At 47.3% G+C, this 15,006-nt stretch overlaps 1 protein-coding gene across 1 annotated transcript in view; it reads right to left on the bottom strand.

Annotated features, from left to right (window-relative positions):
- LOC144819166 (uncharacterized) overlaps window positions 1-15,006 on the bottom strand; it is a 119,714-nt gene that overhangs the window by 66,868 nt on the left and 37,840 nt on the right.

Here is a 15,006-nt window from a genome sequence, read left to right as displayed (position 1 = left end):
TCTCTTTCTCTCCCTCTCTTTCCCACTCTCCCTTTCACTTTCACTTTCTTGCTCTTTCTTTGTCTGTCTCTCTCTTTCTTTCTTTCTCTCTCTCTTTTCTTTCTTTATTCTTTCTTTCTTTCTTTCTTTCTTTCTTTCTTTCTTTCTTTCTTTCACTCTCTCTCTCGCTCCCTCTCTCTCTCTATCTCTCTCTCTTTCTCTTTTTTGAAACATTGCAAAGATCTCGTAGATGACAAAGTACAAACAAGCATTTGCAGTGCAATAGGTCTCGCATGTTATGTATTTACGTGACTTAGCTGTATTGATGTTATAAATTACAATAGCTTTTAATTTTTAAATAATAATTAATACTTAAATAAAAGTGATTTTAATTTATGATGGCAATAGCTTAAACTTTTGTAAATAACTTTTGTGAAGATTATGTTCAGTGTATTTTATTGTGACGAAAATCCAAGAACAGAAGTGAAATATTAACATCTTTTTGTGACATTTGTAATAAAGTTTGAAACATTGAGAGAACATATTTGAATCAGTTGTTGTTGAATGGTTGCACAGATTGATGCTGGGGTGGTGCTGAGTGGTGCTGTGGTGATGCTGAGTGGTGCTGTGGTGGTGCTGAGTGATACTGGGATGGTGCTGAGTGATGCTGGGGTGGTGCTGAGTGGTGCTGTGGTGGTGTTGAGTGATGCTGTGGTGGTGCTGAGTGATGCTGTGGTGGTGCTGAGTGGTGCTGTGGTGGTGCTGAGTGATAATGTGGTGGTGCTGAGTGATGCTGTGGTGGTGATGAGTGGTGCTGTGGTGGCACTGAGTGGTGCTGTGGTGGTGCTGATTGGTGCTGTTGCGGTGCTGAGTGATGCTGTGGTAGTGCTGAGTGATGCTGTAGTGGTGCTCTGGTGTTGCTGAGTGATAATGTGGTGGCGCTGAGTGATGCTGTGGTGACGCTGAGTGGTGCTGTTGTGGTGCTGAGTGGTGCTGTGGTAGTGCTGAGTGATGCTGTGGTGGTGCTGAGTGGTGCTGAGTGATGCTGTGGTGGTGCTGAGTGATGCTGTGGTGGTGCAGAGTGATGATGTGGTGGTGCTGAGTGATGCTGTGGTGGTGCTGAGTGGTGCTGTGGTGGTGCTGAGTGATGCTGTGGTGGTGCTGAGTGGTGCTGTGGTGGTGAGTGTTAATGTGGTGGTGCTGAGTGATAATGTGGTGGAGCTGAGTGATGCTGGGGTAGCGCTGAGTGATGATGTGGTGATGCAGAGGGCAGAAAGGCACAAAAAGCAGTCTAACAAAGGGCAGAAGGGCAGAAAAACAAGGGAAAAACGAGTCTAACAGAGGGCAGAAGGCCACAAAAAACCCAGTCTAACAGAGGACAGAAGGGCAGAAAAACAAGGGAAAAACGAGTCTAACAGAGGGCAGAAGGGCACAAAAAATGAGTCTAACGGGGCAAAAAGGCACAAAAACGAGTCTAACAGAGGGCAGAAGGGCACAAAAAACGAGTCTAATAGAGGGCAGAAGGGTACAAAAACAAGGGAATAACAGAGGGCAGAAGGGCACAAAAAAACGAGTCTAACAGGGGGCAGAATGAATCCCGCCCTGCATGTTAGTCCACGAAGATGCCACCTTTTTGTGCAATACCTCTACTCAATTGGAGTACTTTCTACTGTCTAATCAGTAAGTGCTCCCTCGTTGGCTAAATGTATGGGGGCAGATTTACAATAACTGGCGCATCCCCAGGGATGCGCCTGTTATTGTGCGCCACAGCTCCGCCACCCATGGTGCGCCGCATTTACAATGCGGCGCACCATGTGGCAAAAACGGCACAGCTGCGTCACGCATCTGTGCCATAAAAGCAGCGCATTTCTGGAGCTGCGTTGCGCTTGCGACGCAGCTCCCGCAATGCTCTGGGGATACCCTATCTCCCCAATGCTGCATCAAGCCTTGCGCCTGCTTCAAGCAGGCGAAGGGTTTTGACGCAGCATTGGCCTAAAAGTGACTGAGTGAAATCTTGTAGATTTCACTCAGCCACTTTTAGGAGGCTGAGTCGGAACGCCTCCTGATGGCGCAGGGCTTTACAACGTGACGCATCTCACAGAGAGATGCGTCACGTTGTTAATACCCAGCACCATGGCGCAACTTTTGTGCTGCCGCTGCATCACAAAAGGTCTCGGTAGAGGGTGGCAGTGGTGAACCAGAGGGTGGCAGTGATGAACCAGAGGGGGACAGTGATGAACCAGAGGGTTACAGGGGTAAACCAGAGGGTGACAATGCTGAACCAGAGGGTGGCAGTGCTGAACCAGAGGGTGGCAGGGGTGAACCAGAGGGTGGCAGGGGTGAATCAGAGGGTGACAGTGCTGAACCAGAGGGTGGCAGTGCTGAACCAGAGGGGGGCAGGGGTGAACCAGAGGGTGGCAGGGGTGAACCAGAGGGTGGCAGTGATGAACCAAATGGTGGCAGGGGTGAGCCAAAGGGTGACAGTGATGAACCAGAGGGTGGCAGGGGTAAAACAGAGGGTGACAATGCTGAACCAGAGGGTGGCAGTGCTGAACCAGAGGGTGGCAGTTGAAAACCAGAGGGTGGCAGTGGTGAACCAGAGGGTTACAGTGCTGAACCAGAGGGTGGCAAGGGTGAACCAGAGGGTGGCAGTGGGGAACCAGAGGGTGGCATGGGTGAACCCGAGGGTGGCAAGGGTGAACCAGAGGGTGGCAGTGGGGAACCAGAGGGTGGCATGGGTGAACCCGAGGGTGACAGTGGTGAACCAGAGAATGGCAGTGGTGAACCAGAGGATGGCAGTGCTGAACAAGAGGGTGACAGTGGTTAACCAGAGGGTGGCAGTGGTGAACAAGAGGTGCTGTGATGAACCAGAGGGTGGCAGTCGTGAACCAGAGGGTGGCAGTGGTGAACCCGAGGGTGGCAGTGATTAACCAGAGGGTGGCAGTGGTGAACCAGAGGGTGGCAGGGATAAACCAGAGGGTGGCAGGGATGCACCAGAGGGTGGCAGTGGGGAACCAAAGGGTGGCATGGGTGAACCAGAGTGTGGCAGTGGTTAACCAGAGAATGGCAGTGGTAAACCAGAGGGTGGCAGTGCTGAACCAGAGGGTGGCAGTGCTGAACCAGAGGGTGGCAGTCGTGAACCAGAGGATGGCAGTGGTGAACCAGAGGGTGACAGTGATGAACCAGAGGGGGACAGTGATGAACCACAGGGTTACAGGGGTAAACCAGAGGGTGACAATGCTGAACCAGAGGGTGGCAGTGCTGAACCAGAGGGTGGCAGGGGTGAACCAGAGGGTGGCAGGGGTGAATCAGAGGGTGACAGTGCTGAACCAGAGGGTGGCAGTGCTGAACCAGAGGGGGGCAGGGGTGAACCAGAGGGTGGCAGGGGTGAACCAGAGGGTGGCAGTGATGAACCAAATGGTGGCAGGGGTGAGCCAAAGGGTGACAGTGATTAACCAGAGGGTGGCAGGGGTAAAACAGAGGGTGACAATGCTGAACCAGAGGGTGGCAGTGCTGAACCAGAGGGTGGCAGTTGAAAACCAGAGGGTGGCAGTGGTGAACCAGAGGGTTACAGTGCTGAACCAGAGGGTGGCAAGGGTGAACCAGAGGATGGCAGTGGTGAACCAGAGGGTGGCAGTGGTGAACCAGAGGGTGGCAGTGGTGAACCAGAGGGTGGCAGTGGGGAACCAGAGGGTGGCATGGGTGAACCCGAGGGTGACAGTGGTGAACCAGAGAATGGCAGTGGTGAACCAGAGGATGGCAGTGCTGAACAAGAGGGTGACAGTGGTTAACCAGAGGGTGGCAGTGGTGAACAAGAGGTGCTGTGATGAACCAGAGGGTGGCAGTCGTGAACCAGAGGGTGGCAGTGGTGAACCCGAGGGTGGCAGTGATTAACCAGAGGGTGGCAGTGGTGAACCAGAGGGTGGCAGGGATAAACCAGAGGGTGGCAGGGATGCACCAGAGGGTGGCAGTGGGGAACCAAAGGGTGGCATGGGTGAACCAGAGTGTGGCAGTGGTTAACCAGAGAATGGCAGTGGTAAACCAGAGGGTGGCAGTGCTGAACCAGAGGGTGGCAGTCGTGAACCAGAGGATGGCAGTGGTGAACCAGAGGGTGACAGTGCTGAACCAGAGGGTGCTGTGATGAACCAGAGGGTGGCAGTGGTGAACCAGAGGGTGGCAGTGCTGAACCTTAGGGTGACAGTGGTTAACCAAAGGGTGGCAGTGGTGAACGAGAGGTGCTGTGATGAACCAGAGGGTGGCAGTCATGAACCATAGGGTGGCAGTGGTGAACCAGAGGGTGACAGTGTTGAACCAGAGGGTGGCAGGGTTGAACCAGAGCGTGGCAGTGCTGAACCAGAGGATGGCAGTGGTGAACCAGAGGGTGGCAGTGGTGAACCAGAGGGTGGCAGTGGTGAACCAGAGGGTGGCAGTGGGGAACCAGAGGGTGGCATGGGTGAACCCGAGGGTGACAGTGGTGAACCAGAGAATGGCAGTGGTGAACCAGAGGATGGCAGTGCTGAACAAGAGGGTGACAGTGGTTAACCAGAGGGTGGCAGTGGTGAACAAGAGGTGCTGTGATGAACCAGAGGGTGGCAGTCGTGAACCAGAGGGTGGCAGTGGTGAACCCGAGGGTGACAGTGCTGAACCAGAGGGTGGCAGTGGTGAACCAGAGGGTGCTGTGATGAACCAGAGGGTGGCTGTGGTGAACCAGAGGATGGCAGGGGTGAATCTGAGGGTGGCAGTGGTGAACCAGAGGGTGGTAGTGCTGAACCAGTGGGTGGCAGTGGTTAACCAGAGGGTGGCAGTGGTGAACCAGAGGTGCTGTGATGAACCAGAGGGTGTCAGTGCTGAACCAGAGGTTGGCAGGGGTGAACCAGAGAGTGGCAGTGCTGAACCAGAGGGTGGCAGTGGTGAACCAGAGGGTGGCAGGGGTGAACCAGAGGGTGGCAGGGGTGAATCAGAGGGTGGCAGTGGTGAACCAGAGGGTGGCAGTGCAGAACCAGAGGGTGGCAGTGGTGAACCAGAGGGTGGCAGGGATAAACCAGAGGGTGGCAGGGATGCACCAGAGGGTGGCAGTGGGGAACCAAAGGGTGGCATGGGTGAACCAGAGTGTGGCAGTAATTAACCAGAGAATGGCAGTGGTAAACCAGAGGGTGGCAGTGCTGAACCAGAGGGTGGCAGTCGTGAACCAGAGGATGGCAGTGGTGAACCAGAGGGTGACAGTGCTGAACCAGAGGGTGCTGTGATGAACCAGAGGGTGGCGGTGGTGAACCAGAGGGTGGCAGGGGTGAACCAGAGGGTGGCAGTGGTGAACCAGAGGGTGGCAGTGCTGAACCTTAGGGTGACAGTGGTTAACCAAAGGGTGGCAGTGGTGAACGAGAGGTGCTGTGATGAACCAGAGGGTGGCAGTCATGAACCATAGGGTGGCAGTGGTGAACCAGAGGGTGACAGTGTTGAACCAGAGGGTGGCAGGGTTGAACCAGAGAGTGGCAGTGCTGAACCAGAGGATGGCAGTGGTGAACCAGAGGGTGGCAGTGGTGAACCAGAGGGTGGCAGTGGTGAACCAGAGGGTGGCAGGGGTGAGCCAGAGGGCGGCAGTGGTGAACCAGAGGGTGGCAGTGATTAACCAGAGGGTGGCAGTGGTAAAATGATTTTTTAGATATTGTTGGGATCGAGATTGACCACTGTTTAGATGGCACGTAAATGGATGCAGAAATTCTTACAGCTTACGACAGGATTTGAAAAAAGGTGTCCAGAGCTCTTACATATCCTGACAGTGAATTCTTAAATAGTGGAGAGAGGTGGTTTGATCACAATTGTATAGTTGCCCACCAAAAGTTGCTCTCCGCATTAAAGCAAAAACCTCAAGATAAAATTTTAATAGCTGCACTTAAGAAAATGTATAAGCTGGCCATACGTTACCGAAAAAACAGATTTAAAACAAGACGCCGGAAATGATTTACTGTCCGTGGACGTTATTAAGAATAGTGCCAAGTTTCGGGAAATTGTCGATAATCCATTCTCCTATGACACAAAGGGCAGCACACTGGATTGTAATATTCCGGAGGAGCAGTGTATCAGCCACTATAAAAACACATTTATGGCAACGAGGATGAACATGGACTCTCAGGCACACCCATCACGGTCAAGACTTATACTTTGACCTTCACCGAAAAGGAAGTAGCCGTAGCCATTGCACAAATGACAAGTAACAAAGCAGTCCTTTTTTAATTAAATGTGACATTATGGTCAAAATGACTAGCTCATATTTTTAGTACGGCCTGTAAACGTGGCCTGCCAAGATCTTGGTCTCAGCCAATTATTGTTCAAGTTTTTATAAAAGGGCAGAGATACCCACAATTTTATAGACCAATATCGCTGATAGACTCAGCAGTTAAAGTGTTAGGAAGAGTGATCCTTAGTAAACTCACAGATTGGCTTCATGAGTGCAATGTACTATCAAATTCCAATAGAGGTTCAGAAAGGGAGGGATACCACGGACCAGTGCCTTAACCTGCATTTGTTACCAGGGAAATACACCATTGCCAAGAAAGGGACAATACACCTTGCCTTTGTAGATCTGTCCTCTCCCTTTGACCTGGTAAACAGATTCAAACTACGGGCCTTAATATTGAAACTGGGAATGGATAAGAACATTGTAAAATGTTTTGTCCGATTTACATATGGACTTCCCAGCCACAGTAAGATTTGACCAAAGGTGCAACCACACGCAGGGAATACACATCCTCAGAGGAGTTAAACATGGATGCATTTCAGATCCCCTATTATTCACCCTATATATTAACAATCTAGACTCAGTTCTGGCTGCAGCCAGCAAAGATGATCCCACATGGGGGGGAGCGGCTTATTCCACCACTTTTTATATGCAGATGAGGCAGCCCTATTAACATGAACAGCGGTTGACCTACAGTGTCTTTTAAGCACCTTTACTGATTTCATGAGATCATTGGATTTAAATGTAAATTTCTCTAAATCTCATACAATGATTATGGGCTCTAAATTTAGAAGACGAAAAAACGCACTATTGTGAAGGAAACAAAATAGCTAGGCTAATTTCATCTTCGTACTTAGGTGTTCTATTTGATGATAGGGGCACATAGGTACCGCAAAGGAAAGCCAAAAGAAACACCATGGACAATAGAGGTTCTCGATTTTGCACGCAGGTTAGGGGTGAAGCCAATACAAGCAATGCTAAACATATTCAGTGCAAAATGTACCACTATTTCAAACTACGGTTCTGAAATTTGGGAATATAAGGAAGTTAAGGATCTTCAAATACTGGAAAATAAATATTTAAGAAATCTGCTATCAGCGCCGCAATAAACACCTTCCTATATCATCCACCAAGAAACTGGCATTGGTTTTGTCTCAGATTTAATCGGAATGGAACGCTTACTCAAATGGATAAGGAGCTGGATTAATCCTGAATTAGAAATGAACCATGAGATCATGCGTGATTGCCTATCCTTAGATTGAGCAAGTAGTATCCTGTGGATGCGATGTCAAAAGGATAGCAATGCTATCAGGACGCCCAAGTTATTTAATTTTAGAGATAAATTATTGAAGGAAGATCTGTTTTGGGCTAAGAAATCCTACCTATACTTGATACATGCTTAAAGAGAGGATAGAGAGTTGATGAAACCAACGGTACAAGCCCATCAACTATTGAAAACAAATTGCACAATGAAACCCTAACTAACCCCCTTCACCGTTTCCTTTTAGTAAGATTTAGATTTAGTCAGTTGCACTTTCTACTTGCAGACCCCAGGGGTGGGAAAAAGTAGAGGATTTGGGACCTTGCACATTTGCAATTTTTTTTACCCAGGACACTTTGCCCTCTGTCATGTTCTGCGAGCATTTTTCGCACATTTGAAAACGTTTTGTATTACCAATTCTATAGGGCAAAGGCTTTCTGCAGGTAAGGCCAGCCCTAATATATGTGTAGATGTTAAATAATGTCTGGGAAACTTTTAACGTTGCTAGGTTTTTGGCCGTGGCGGTCGGAATAAGGAAATAAAAGAGAGAACCAGGTTGATTATTGTGCCCAACAGAATTTTAAAATTCTAATTAAGCAAAGCCCTTGATTCAGATCTTTTATCATGCTCGATAGACAATGTTTGCTGCTCTTGTTTTATTATTGTTTTAAAAATGAATCTTTGTAGCATAATTTTATGGTTTTAATTAACCGAATAAAGTGATCAAGACTGACTGACTGAGTATTAATGGTCGTAAGAGACTTTACCTACTGTGAAGCTGCTGTGACTAGACCAAATCTTCTTGTCTCTCTACTTTGTCTGGTTACACAAGTTGCTCCTTGACCCACTACTGATGCCCCTACACCACCTCCTGTCCTTTCCTCCAGAATTAATGATATTAGTATTAAGAATGTCAAGCCTACTGTCACTTTGCAATTGATTGGTATCAACCTGCTCACCTGTGTAATGCTTTAATCCTAAATTGCGCAATGAATCAAATTCAACAATGCGTGCAGCTGTGAATTATGGGATCTACCTGTCTCCCTTGAGAGATACTATGAACAAGTAGGTTCGGCGATCACTCCATTCCCGTTTGCAGCTAGGCCTGGGCGGTAAATTCTGTTCCGCTCTTGGAATTTGCGGAACTTGGGTAATTTCAAGTTCCACAGAGAACGCGGAATTGCCCACAATTCCGCCATCTGCGGCTTTGCAGGATTTTTTGTTTGTTTGCGCTTTCAAAATGAGTGTTTGCGATATATTTCCCCCTGAGCCTGCAAACAGCAATCAAAAACAGGAAAAAGCTTCGCAAACGGGAGGAACAAACAAATCTGTAAGTTTGCGCATCTTTGCGTGCTCGCGGAGATTCTATACAGTTTCGCGGAGCTTTGCGCAGCGTGACTACACAAATTCTGCCCACCCCTACAGCGCACAGCGACGGTTCCTAAGGCTTCATCACAATAGTTAGAAGCTAAAATATTTCTAACACAAATTCAAACAATAATCAAAGTGAAATTAAAAAAAAATAATTTCTCTTTTCAGATATGAGGTATATCAAGACATCACAAATTAAACATTTCAATTCAAAATCAACTATTCATGAAAACATGATAAGTTTTTTGAAGTGCATTTCAATTTTAGCAGCGCTCTTGATTTTGCATTTCATTGAAACCGCCCCAATGCATTTTGGGTAACAGCCTTCTTCAGGGGTATTGGAGATACAAACACATCTTCCACGGCGTCCTGCCGGGAACACAAAGAAAACCAACTCAATGTGCTATGTTTACCTATTTGCTCCACGTCACAATTATGAGTTATCAATGTTTGCAGTCGCTTCAGACAGGTCATCACCGAGAGCGCGACGTCTCATGTGTGTCCTGGTAGAACCAGCCTCATTTTAGGTACAACTCCCACTGTCACGAGATTGAAATTACGCGTCAGTGCAATAAATCCGTGACGCGCAAGCGTTCTTCGTTGGTTTGCCCTCGCTGGAGGCTCATGCTTCTCAATTTCTCTTTTGTTTTACTTAGTCTTTCATCAAGGCTTTGTCTTTCTCTCTCCATTTCTTGCTCAATCTGTCTCAACCTCTCCTCTCAGGCGATGTTCAGTATTTCCAAAGGGTATCCTCAATTGATGTATCTATCAAATTGCTCCTGGATCTGTTGTTCTGGGTGTTGTGCATTAGATGAAATTATTTTTATGCGGATTAACAGAGATACCGGTAGATGTTTTAAGGCTTTGGGGGGGACTTAAAAAATGGAGTGCATTGTTTCTGTCCATGGGTTTTTGTACATGGACGTCTGTAAACCCATGTCAGTGTTGTTGATGAGAATGTCCAAAAAGGGAATCATGTTTTGATGAATGTGATGAGTAAATTGGATGTGCGGGTTCTGTTGATTTAGTTTGCTGCTGTCCTTCTACAATGATTGGCGGTCACCCCTCCAAATGACCAGGATATCGTCTATATATCTCATGTAAATGAGAAGACTCTTCTTCCAGTGATCTTTGTGAAGAAGATGCATGTGCTAAGAATGAGCCATGAATAAAGCCCATGGATGTTCCGGTCCTCTGTAGTAAAAAGTCCTCCTTCCATGTAAAATAGCTGTGATACTAGGAAAATTGTAATAGTTGTAATGAAAACCTTTATTCATGTCATTTTGTTGATTGTTAAGGAGCATCCCTCCTACTCCCTCCCTGCCCTCCCCATGGGGAATAGATGTGTATAAAACTGCCATAACGATGGTATGCATTCTTGTGCATTTTGGGGAGCATGTATATATGCGTTTTTTGCGAAAGTGTAGTGAATAGAAAGCGCCTGGTTGTGTCATTAATCCAGCCCATCTCTTCAGCATGACCCAATATTGTGGATAAGACAGACAAGAATTCTTTGGTGGGATCAAATTCCAAGCGTATGTAGGTGTCTTAGTGGAAGATATGTTCATCAACTTTTCTGTCATAGAAACTTTTATCCATTACCACGACTGCTCCTCCTTTGTCAGCTGGTTGGAAAATGAGATTATGAGTTTTGTAGAATGCTATGTTCTTTTGGAGTGAGGTTTCTACGCTGTGGTGATTGACATTTGATTGATTACTAATAATTCAAAATTGTCCAAAGTTTTGTGTGAGAATGGTGCTATAAATGTGCTTTTAGGCTTGAATTTCTCTGAGTGGTTACTGGTTGTCAATGCTTGTTTTAGAGATATTGTGTGGAAAAACCATCGCAGTCTCAGCTTCCTCATAAACCTAAAGAAAGCTATATCACTTTCCAAGGTGGTAGATGTGTAAGTAGGGACACAAGCCACGCCCTTGTTGAGTACGGTTATTACTTTGGTACTCAGTATTCTTTGTTAGATGTTCATTACTAAGTTTTCTACTAAGTTTTCTTGAGGTTCTGTAATGTTCTGTCTGATTCGGCTATTCTTTTTTTGCCCCCTCCTGACTCGTTGCCTTTTGTGGTGTCTCCCTTGTCGGGTGGATGGTTTGAAGTATGGCCCTGATCCAAAGAAGCCTGTTTGCCACTGGTGGTTGGTGTTTCACTTTCCGTAGTTCTTGACGTGTTTTCTTTGTGTTCCAGCGGGAGGCCGTGGAAGATTCATTTGTATCTACATTAACCCCTGAAGAAGGGTGATACCCAAAATGCATTGGTGCGGTTTCAATGAAATGCAACACCAAGAGGGTTATTTACGGGGAGGACTAGTGTTAGGGGTTGGCCACGCATCCTCATCAGTGTGCGCAAAATCAAAATGGAGTCCGAAGCGTATGAAGGATGGTCTACAGAGGCCGAGAGAGCATCATTGGGGCAGAGAGGTTCTTAAAACAGTACCACGTCCCAGATGGTGTCCCGTTGTCTGGTATTAACAAGCATTTTCAATGCAATAGGTATTGCATTTGGGAGCATTTAAGCTATTGCTTTTTTTTCATGTGTTCAAAAAGCAACACATATATAAAATGCGTTGTTATTTTTAACACCAGCAGCTCTATCTCTCACACATGTGAGACCACTTCAATGATGGCTGCGTCCCTTTCTTTAGACACTGAGCACTCTATTAAGGTTACAGTGAGCAGCATCGAAAGAAAGGGGTGTGGCCAACATTAAAGTGAAAGTATTGGGTGCTTTCACCTAAAGAGAAAAAATATATAATTAGGAAAGCTTCTGTATCACGGCTCATAAAGTGAAAGCGCTCACCAGTTAAATAAATACATTAAAAAATAAATGCAGCCGCTAAAGTGAAAGCGGCCTATGCTGTAAATTAAATGATTAAATAGGTGCAGCCGCTAAAGTGAAGGCAGGCTGCGCAGTAGATGAAATAAGTAAATAAGCGCAGCCGCTAAAGTGAAGGCGAACTACGCCGTAGATTGAATAATTAAATAAGCACGGCTGCTATAGTGAAAGCTGAGATTTAAATTTAGATGTTACCAATAATATAAAAAGCGTGTGGTGTGCTGCAATGTCGTGGGTGGAATAAGGGAAGGTCATTAACGAAAAGAGTGCTCACCAACTACATAACGTAGACCGTGTAACTACAAAAACTGAAAATCCAGTCGTTATGGGAAGTTTCAAATCCAGACACAGTGCTTCCAAGGAGGGACCCTAAGCCTATTCACAAATAAAAATCAACATTTTAACAGGAACCGTAACATGAGCCACTTAAAAAGATTGGGGGAAATGGGCGGAGCTTCTATGCCATACCTCAAAACAGAGTGCCTCGCAAAACAGCATATGGAGTGCCCAGACTCGAACTAAAAAGTGACCGAAATCACTAGAAAGGCTTTTAGAAGCTTTTAAAGGTGGGTGCTGTGGAATTCGATAATCAGTGTTAATAAAATTAGATTTGGGAAATCAATCATTTTAGGCACTCAGTTTGAATAGGCCTAGGGACGTCTGTATCTTGTAAGGTTCACCACAGCCACAGGAAGACCTGAGTGGTGTCATATTCACTAAACGTCAGAGGGCCATTTCATGACTGAATGATTGACAGGAGCGATATTGGCCTGATGTTGTTTTAAGGTTGTTAATGGGGTAATCTGATCAATGACAGGCATGTTGTATTATCAAGCCCTTGTACTTGTTGGCTCAAAATTGAAACCAGGCGAGTGAGTTGGGGGTACTCGGATCACAGAGTGTGAGACAAGCTTCTGAGCAGACTTAAGACCAGCCATTGGGAAAGGCCAAGAGATAAGTGTTGATCCATCAAACCCTTTATCACATGGAGAAGTGTGGCTCACTGGTTAGAAGCGGCAGACCCTGGAGCAGAGGTCGGCCCGGGACCAGGGTTCAATTCCTGTCGCGGCAGGGTCTTGGGTAAGCATGAGCGCAAAATCCGCTCCGATCGCGGATTTTGCGGATTTTCGGTAAATCCGCGATCCGCGAACTCTCGCGGATTTACCGAGAATCCGCAATCCGCGATCGGAGCGGATTTTGCGGTCAAAAGTTCAAGCCTGCATAAATTACGATGGCGCCGGCAAGCTGCCAGCGCCATCCTCAAATGGTTACTTAATTAGCTTCCACAGGAAGCTCTAATAGATAAGATACAGCAGGGGCTCGAGCGCCTGCTTTATTTTAACAGTTGGAGCTTCCTGTTGAAGCTAATTAAGTAACTATTGCAGGATGGCGCTGGCAGCTTGCCGGCGCCATCGTAAATTATTTCAACGGTGGTGTCTTCTTGAATAAATATGAAGGGCAGGGTTCATTCGGGCACGACGGTCCTGGCACAAAAAAATAAACCTCAACAGGAAACACTTGCAGATATCAATAAAGCATGTGCCCTAGTTGAAGCTTTAATTCAGTGACTCATTGATCAGCCCAAAAATTAATCTGCTGCTCTGATCGGTCTCTGCCCTTTTATACACACAAGAGGCATGCTCGCATGGACGCCCCGTCCGTTTGGCCCCGCCCACACACTCGAGGTGTGCACCGTCTTCCCGCCATTTACCCACTATGATGGACATTTCACTAAAGGGACCCCTGCGCACTTCGGCGCGATTGCATAGTAACACACACTTGGTCGCTGGAACTAGTTGAAGCGCAAATGCAGTGACTCATTCATCAGCGTTGGGAGGCTGGGCAGATGTGCCTTCTTCCCAAATATACCATCGATGCTGACCTTTTAGACACACAAGAGGCATGTGCGCTCGCGTGGAAGCCCCGTCCGTTTGGCCCCGCCCACACACTCGAGGAAGCCCCGCCCCCAATCCGCAAATCCGCTGAATCCGCTAAATAGGCGGATTTTGCGGATCCACGATCCGTGGATCCGCTAAATCCGCGAATCGTGGATCCGCAAAATCCGCCCATGCTTAGTCTTGGGTCAATGTCCACGGACTTGATAATTCTCGCCTAGGTGTCTAAGCTAACCATGGGTCCCACTCTGCAACTCTGGGCAATAGCTTGCTTAATCTCCACAACGGCCCTATCAGTGCCAGGGATGCCTGGCTTCACCTTGGGGGTGCCCAGGAGGTACCATCTCACAGTGAAAGCCAGGACGGGTTCCCCAGCGGTTTACAGAGCCAGGACACTCCAAGATGGAGTAACAGTGCGCTTTACAAGTATACATTTACATTTACATGTGAGGGCCTGGGGACATAAGGCAAGAAATGAAGAATGGACATTTACAAGCAGCCGAATAGAAAAATCAGGGCCGCGCTTTCCATATATTAGAGATGGGCAGTCCAATAATGGTCATGTTAGGAAGGTGAACAATCATAGATTAAGTGGTCAATTATGATGCCATTCGGAAAGGCTACAAATAGGATTTGGGTCTGGCGAAATGGATCCGAAACCCGTCTTACAGACCAATTTTGAAAGGTATCCCAACTACCTATTCTGATGCTCAGAAAGCGTTCCGACGGTCCCACTTGGTTCCGAATCCGAAGTGGATGGCATTTAGAAAGTCTGAGTCATTCGTATGTGCCTGCGGGTCGTGTTTCAGAACAACTCGGAAGCTTTCTGAATGACGTATTACAATTTCAGATTTGGACAGCCTTTCCGAATCGGTTGTTTTGAATCGGATCAGCTGTTGGAACCTGAATTTGTAGGCCCTAAGCAGCCCCCGTTATCCCGGGGCCTTAAAAATCCGGCGTGTGGGCATTAACCATGAGTCCTCTCTTTCCAACCATGCATGTTGTGGTAGGAACTACGGGGTGCCCACCATAGGATTAACGATTTCCCCCGACCACCCCCTTCTCCATGGGGAGCCTGTGTACTCAGTCGGAGCACAGGCTTCCATTGAAGTCAAGGGGAGTCCGACTGAATGGTATCCGTAAGCATCATAATCGGTCAGTCGGACTCCCCAAAGCCGATTCGGTCAGAAACATTTCCGAGACCGAATCGGTCAGAATGCTGTCCGACGAACATCGTAATTGACCTCTCAGTGTGATCGCCTGTCATAACACGGGCACCACTGTCCTAATTCCAGCTTCCAGAGAGGTCTGCGGAGGGAGGCAGGTGTAAAGATAGTTTTCTTTTTCTCTAGCCCAATATCCCTCACGGTCATTTCTCCATTTGTGCTTCCATTGCTTCCTTGTTCTTCACAACCTG

This window comes from Lissotriton helveticus, chromosome 2_1, assembly GCF_964261635.1.
Source record: "Lissotriton helveticus chromosome 2_1, aLisHel1.1, whole genome shotgun sequence".
In the NCBI taxonomy this organism is placed as follows: Eukaryota; Metazoa; Chordata; class Amphibia; order Caudata; family Salamandridae; genus Lissotriton; species Lissotriton helveticus.
Note: the sequence above shows the minus strand (reverse complement) of the source record. Positions and strands in the feature narration are given on the sequence as shown.